General features: G+C 45.0%; 2 pseudogenes; both read right to left on the bottom strand.

Annotated features, from left to right (window-relative positions):
- Positions 1-621: 621 nt before the first annotated feature.
- Positions 622-2,247, bottom strand: LOC114615871 (annotated as a pseudogene).
- A 2,856-nt stretch (positions 2,248-5,103) lies between these two features.
- LOC114615870 lies at positions 5,104-6,729 on the bottom strand (annotated as a pseudogene).
- Between the last annotated feature and the right edge of the window lie 872 nt (positions 6,730-7,601).

Here is a 7,601-nt window from a genome sequence, read left to right as displayed (position 1 = left end):
TTTTTTTTTTTACCTTTTTTTGTTTTTATTTCAAACAAGCTGTACTAAGCAAGACCTCAGTTTCCCCATGGAACAGTAGAAGAGCACAACAGGGCAAATGCATCTGCTAGTACAGTTTCAGTGTGCGAACACTATCCCTCTCACCATTTGGAGAGATGTCATTCATAAAGTTTATTCATAAAGTTCTTACCAGAAAATTTTACCCCTGGATTACTGTCACATATGGAAAGTAGTCTCAGTTCTGTGTGGGGCAGAGTTTTCTGTAAGTGCTGCAAGATTGGAGAAGCAGAAACATAACCCATTCTTTATTTAAAACACACACACACACACCCTACTGTGATGTAGACTATTCAACCCTTCTATCTCATGGAATAAAATAAAGTGCTGGGATCACTGAGATTTGTCTTTTAACTTTAGTCTTTTTATTTACAGTCCAGTCTTTATTCCCCTCCAGGTCAAACCTCTGACAGTTCCTCATTCCATTCTTTTTCCCCCAGCTTCCAGAGGATGTCCCCACTCGCTGGGGTCTCAAGTGTCTCAAGTGTTAGGTGCATCTCCTCTCTGAGGCCAGACCACCCAGTCCTCTGCTGTATACGTCAGATTTAGTTTTAACAGGCCCCTCTACTGCTTCCTCTGCTTCTTGCCTTTATGCTCATGTTCCTTGTGGTGACTGCCATCAGAGAATCTTTTAGAGCCACGGTGCTGTTTTGCTTCTTCCAAAAACTTGTCCAGACCAAAAGGATCTTCCTCAAACTGAACTGGTCCTTCTCGGCCCCTCTGTCTACGGTCTGTACCAGAAAACTCCTTCTCAGGAACAAATCTGTTGGTCTTTATCCTGGTTTCGAGGTCATCACCATACATGTCCTTGTCCAGATTTGGACTGGGCTTGTAGATACTCTGAGCCATATCTTTGCCACCCCTCCAGGCCTCATCATAAACATTGTAAATGTCATCCTCTCCGCCCGCAAAGCCACTGCCCATACCCTGGGATTGGTTGAAGAGCCTTTGGTCATACTGATCGTCACTGGAAGTTCGAGGATTGGGCACACCAAGAGCAATGACTTCACTGATATCTCGATTTTCATCTCTCTGTAGTTTTGACCTACTCTTATCAGGAGCTGCCCTGGAAAGGTTCCGGTCTCGCTGCCTCTCTTTGCGCCTGTCATGACGGATTTCGTCTCTTTCACAGGCCTCTCCATCCTCTTCGTCCACATGGGTTTTGATCTCAGCTCTCCTTTCTCTGGCTTTCTGGGCCATTTCTCTAAGTTTCTCTTCATGTTTCTCCTTTTCTTTTTGAGCCATCTTTCTCTCTAGTTGGGCTCGCATTTCCACCGCTTCTCGAGCCTTCCGTTCAGCAATGTATAGCACTTCAGCCAGTTTGGCAAAGTTTTCATTGATTTGGACTGTCTGAAGTCCTCTTCCGTCAGCAGCCTCCCGTTTATCCAGTGGAATTGTGTACCCCTTCGAGTTCTTCCACTTGGATACACATGGCGGGATCTTCCACCTCTTCTGTTCTTCTACACTAATCTTCCGAGGAGGAGAGTGCATTACAGGTACGGGAGGAGATGGAGGCCTCGGGGGAATTTTCTTATTGATCCTGAATTTTGGAGGCTCCATTGGGTCCTTCTGCCTTTCAACAATCCGAATAACCCTCTGTTTAGCTCCCGAATTGAATGTTTTTCCTTGCTGGGATGGCGTGTACTGGACATACTGGGCAGGAGGCAGTTTCTCAGCTGCGTGAAGAACAGGCTTGGCCCCAACAATCTTCTTTGCTAGGATCTTCTCCAAGGCTGCTTTTGTCCTCTCTGTAATTTCTTTAATTGTCTCCTCATCCGGCCTTGGCAGTTCTGGGTCATCTGGATTCATAACCTCCTTTGGAACAAGGTCAGTATATTTGCTATAAATGACCTTGTCTTTGGAATGTCCTTGTCGAGCAATTGTGTCATATTTAATTTTCCCTTCCTGATCCAAATGAATGGGCAGAGCATTGGACACTTTTTTCTGCCGCCCCATATCCAGAGGATACTGGGCCACGTGGATTTCAGGGAAAGCACCTCCATCTCCAAAATCCTCCGGCAACCGTGGAATCCAGCCTTTCCTGTATCCATATGAGGGAGGCTCCCTTCCAGACAAATCCAGAGAGGTCTGCAGTGATCTCTGACATCTTGCCCTTTCTTCAGCTTCAAGTTGGTCCTGAGATAGCCGAGTAGGCGCAGGTAAAAAGCTGAGCATGCTCTTCTTCTGCATCTTCAAGAGCAAACCACACCTTCCGGAGGACAAGTCTTTCCCACAGTGAGGAACACAAGGGAAGAAACGTTTGCTCAGTGTACAGATGCCCTGACCAAACGACCCTCTGGGCTTTGCAGTTCTTTGAGCTGAAATTGTGGCAGCCACCGGTTTGTAGTTGAAATCAACCAACAAAGGTCAGCTGTGAATCGAAGTCCAAGAATCGGGTCCTTTCTCAGTCCCAAGAGGCTAGCAGTAGAAGGAGTTTCCAACAGATTTGCTAGCAAGTGGATGCAAGCACACAAAGAAGACTGAGTCTTCCTTCTTCCCAAGTCCTTATATAGGTCTCCAGGAGAAGGTGTGGCCCAGATTAAAGGTGTGAACCACCACACCTGGACCGGGTGACTTGCTTTGTCCTAGGCTGACCTTGAATTCAGAGATCTCCTTGCATCGGAATCCTGGGATTAAAAGCCTGTATTATCTTGACCGGGCCTAAGCTTTTCACAACCGCTATGCCTCAAGATCTCCCTGACAAGATCCAGGTCAGAAACTTGTATCTTCTGGCCTGAAGATTTGGATCACAGGAGAGCCTTCCAATTCTAGATTGCAGTTCATTCAAGATATAATCAGTTTGACTACAAGGAATATCCATTAAAATGTGGGAAATTGAAGATGCATAGACCAAAACCTGGGAAGTAGGATTGAAAGAACCGGATGGATACGTGTTCTTACAGTCAAGTCTCATTTTCTACAGAGGCTTATCATTTGGGGTGCTCGTACCATGATCTTCTCTCAATGTGCTCAAAAGTGTTGTGGATAGCCCTGGGGCTGTTTGTATTTTGATGGTAATTCTGCTCTCCTGGGAGGGTATTCAGGCTTTTTTTTTTTTTTTTCTCCAGACAAGGTTTCTCTGTGTAGCCCTGGCTGTCCTGGAACTCACTCTGTAGAGCAGGCTGGCCTCAAACTCAGAAATCGGCCTGCCTCTGCCTGCCAAGTGCTGGGATTAAAGGCATGCGCCACCACCGCCCGGCTGCCAGCTTATTTTTTTAATAGACTATCTTTTTCGAAAAAAGATCTTATTGACTTTCTTTGGTGTATATGAATGTTAGCCCACAGAAGCCAGAAGCAGGCACCAGATTCTCAAAGAACTGGAGTTACAGATGGTTGTGAGCTGCCATGTGGGCTGTTGGCAACTGAACCTGGGTCCTCTGCAAGAGCAGCCAGTGCTCTTAACTGATGAGCTGTCTCTCAAGCACCTACCTGAATATTCCAGTCAAGTTATTTTGTTTTCCTCTGGCATAAAGTAGTGCTGTAAACAATGCAATAGTGTAACTTTCTCATGTAAGTCCCAAGGTCTTGTTAGATATCCAAAGGAATATAGGGTTGTTGTTGTTTTTTTTTTTCCTTCTTCTCCTGTTATTTAACAGGAATGTTGGGCTGGAGAGATGGCTCAACAGTTAAGAGCACTGACTGTTCTGCCAGAGGTCCTGAGTTCAATTCCCAGCAATGACAGGGTGGCTCACAACCATCGGTAACGGGATCCAATGCACTCTTCTAGTGTGTGTCTGAAGACAGCTGCAGTGTACTCATATAAATAAAAAGCAAATGTTTAAAAAACAATACAGGGATGTATCTGGGTGCGGAGCTATTCTCGGGTCCTGGTAAACCCTTTCGACATGCAAATTCAAGTATCTTTTAACTACAGTAGTATTTTCTTCAAAACCACTTTTATTATTTACCTTCTATCCTTGCCTCAATTTTTTCTTTTGAAAAGACTCTTCTCTTTTTTCCATGATATCATTACATTTGTTTCTTTATTTATTCATTTATTTATTCATTTACTGCGTGTCTAATCACGCATGCTTGCAAACACACAGGCATAGGCCACAGTGTGCACATGGCCACCAGAGGACACCTCCCAGTAGTCAGTCTCTTCCCTACTGTCATTCTCATGGCATTCTTTGCTATTTTCTATCCTTTTAAACGCTCTTAGTATAAAATAAATACTATTTAGAAGCAAAACTACAGAACCTTGCATCTCTCACCAAGCTTGAGAGATAAATCTATGGGCTCTTGAGGTGGTTGGGGACGCTAGTATCAAGCCCGAGGGAATACGGTGGAAAGGGAGAAAATCCTTTTCTAACAGATTCCTCAAGAAAGGTCCACAGAAGCACCGCCTTCTGAATTACTGGGATTAATACAAATCTTTATACTTGAAAGTCTATTTTTCTGGATTAAAAAAAAAAATCTTGCCTTTTTTTTTTTTTACCTTTTTTTGTTTTTATTTCAAACAAGCTGTACTAAGCAAGACCTCAGTTTCCCCATGGAACAGTAGAAGAGCACAACAGGGCAAATGCATCTGCTAGTACAGTTTCAGTGTGCGAACACTATCCCTCTCACCATTTGGAGAGATGTCATTCATAAAGTTTATTCATAAAGTTCTTACCAGAAAATTTTACCCCTGGATTACTGTCACATATGGAAAGTAGTCTCAGTTCTGTGTGGGGCAGAGTTTTCTGTAAGTGCTGCAAGATTGGAGAAGCAGAAACATAACCCATTCTTTATTTAAAACACACACACACACACCCTACTGTGATGTAGACTATTCAACCCTTCTATCTCATGGAATAAAATAAAGTGCTGGGATCACTGAGATTTGTCTTTTAACTTTAGTCTTTTTATTTACAGTCCAGTCTTTATTCCCCTCCAGGTCAAACCTCTGACAGTTCCTCATTCCATTCTTTTTCCCCCAGCTTCCAGAGGATGTCCCCACTCGCTGGGGTCTCAAGTGTCTCAAGTGTTAGGTGCATCTCCTCTCTGAGGCCAGACCACCCAGTCCTCTGCTGTATACGTCAGATTTAGTTTTAACAGGCCCCTCTACTGCTTCCTCTGCTTCTTGCCTTTATGCTCATGTTCCTTGTGGTGACTGCCATCAGAGAATCTTTTAGAGCCACGGTGCTGTTTTGCTTCTTCCAAAAACTTGTCCAGACCAAAAGGATCTTCCTCAAACTGAACTGGTCCTTCTCGGCCCCTCTGTCTACGGTCTGTACCAGAAAACTCCTTCTCAGGAACAAATCTGTTGGTCTTTATCCTGGTTTCGAGGTCATCACCATACATGTCCTTGTCCAGATTTGGACTGGGCTTGTAGATACTCTGAGCCATATCTTTGCCACCCCTCCAGGCCTCATCATAAACATTGTAAATGTCATCCTCTCCGCCCGCAAAGCCACTGCCCATACCCTGGGATTGGTTGAAGAGCCTTTGGTCATACTGATCGTCACTGGAAGTTCGAGGATTGGGCACACCAAGAGCAATGACTTCACTGATATCTCGATTTTCATCTCTCTGTAGTTTTGACCTACTCTTATCAGGAGCTGCCCTGGAAAGGTTCCGGTCTCGCTGCCTCTCTTTGCGCCTGTCATGACGGATTTCGTCTCTTTCACAGGCCTCTCCATCCTCTTCGTCCACATGGGTTTTGATCTCAGCTCTCCTTTCTCTGGCTTTCTGGGCCATTTCTCTAAGTTTCTCTTCATGTTTCTCCTTTTCTTTTTGAGCCATCTTTCTCTCTAGTTGGGCTCGCATTTCCACCGCTTCTCGAGCCTTCCGTTCAGCAATGTATAGCACTTCAGCCAGTTTGGCAAAGTTTTCATTGATTTGGACTGTCTGAAGTCCTCTTCCGTCAGCAGCCTCCCGTTTATCCAGTGGAATTGTGTACCCCTTCGAGTTCTTCCACTTGGATACACATGGCGGGATCTTCCACCTCTTCTGTTCTTCTACACTAATCTTCCGAGGAGGAGAGTGCATTACAGGTACGGGAGGAGATGGAGGCCTCGGGGGAATTTTCTTATTGATCCTGAATTTTGGAGGCTCCATTGGGTCCTTCTGCCTTTCAACAATCCGAATAACCCTCTGTTTAGCTCCCGAATTGAATGTTTTTCCTTGCTGGGATGGCGTGTACTGGACATACTGGGCAGGAGGCAGTTTCTCAGCTGCGTGAAGAACAGGCTTGGCCCCAACAATCTTCTTTGCTAGGATCTTCTCCAAGGCTGCTTTTGTCCTCTCTGTAATTTCTTTAATTGTCTCCTCATCCGGCCTTGGCAGTTCTGGGTCATCTGGATTCATAACCTCCTTTGGAACAAGGTCAGTATATTTGCTATAAATGACCTTGTCTTTGGAATGTCCTTGTCGAGCAATTGTGTCATATTTAATTTTCCCTTCCTGATCCAAATGAATGGGCAGAGCATTGGACACTTTTTTCTGCCGCCCCATATCCAGAGGATACTGGGCCACGTGGATTTCAGGGAAAGCACCTCCATCTCCAAAATCCTCCGGCAACCGTGGAATCCAGCCTTTCCTGTATCCATATGAGGGAGGCTCCCTTCCAGACAAATCCAGAGAGGTCTGCAGTGATCTCTGACATCTTGCCCTTTCTTCAGCTTCAAGTTGGTCCTGAGATAGCCGAGTAGGCGCAGGTAAAAAGCTGAGCATGCTCTTCTTCTGCATCTTCAAGAGCAAACCACACCTTCCGGAGGACAAGTCTTTCCCACAGTGAGGAACACAAGGGAAGAAACGTTTGCTCAGTGTACAGATGCCCTGACCAAACGACCCTCTGGGCTTTGCAGTTCTTTGAGCTGAAATTGTGGCAGCCACCGGTTTGTAGTTGAAATCAACCAACAAAGGTCAGCTGTGAATCGAAGTCCAAGAATCGGGTCCTTTCTCAGTCCCAAGAGGCTAGCAGTAGAAGGAGTTTCCAACAGATTTGCTAGCAAGTGGATGCAAGCACACAAAGAAGACTGAGTCTTCCTTCTTCCCAAGTCCTTATATAGGTCTCCAGGAGAAGGTGTGGCCCAGATTAAAGGTGTGAACCACCACACCTGGACCGGGTGACTTGCTTTGTCCTAGGCTGACCTTGAATTCAGAGATCTCCTTGCATCGGAATCCTGGGATTAAAAGCCTGTATTATCTTGACCGGGCCTAAGCTTTTCACAACCGCTATGCCTCAAGATCTCCCTGACAAGATCCAGGTCAGAAACTTGTATCTTCTGGCCTGAAGATTTGGATCACAGGAGAGCCTTCCAATTCTAGATTGCAGTTCATTCAAGATATAATCAGTTTGACTACAAGGAATATCCATTAAAATGTGGGAAATTGAAGATGCATAGACCAAAACCTGGGAAGTAGGATTGAAAGAACCGGATGGATACGTGTTCTTACAGTCAAGTCTCATTTTCTACAGAGGCTTATCATTTGGGGTGCTCGTACCATGATCTTCTCTCAATGTGCTCAAAAGTGTTGTGGATAGCCCTGGGGCTGTTTGTATTTTGATGGTAATTCTGCTCTCCTGGGAGGGTATTCAGGCTTTTTTTTTTTTTTTT

Source organism: Grammomys surdaster, unplaced genomic scaffold (assembly GCF_004785775.1).
Source record: "Grammomys surdaster isolate TR1022 unplaced genomic scaffold, NIH_TR_1.0 173884, whole genome shotgun sequence".
Lineage (NCBI taxonomy): Eukaryota > Metazoa > Chordata > Mammalia > Rodentia > Muridae > Grammomys > Grammomys surdaster.
Note: the sequence above shows the minus strand (reverse complement) of the source record. Positions and strands in the feature narration are given on the sequence as shown.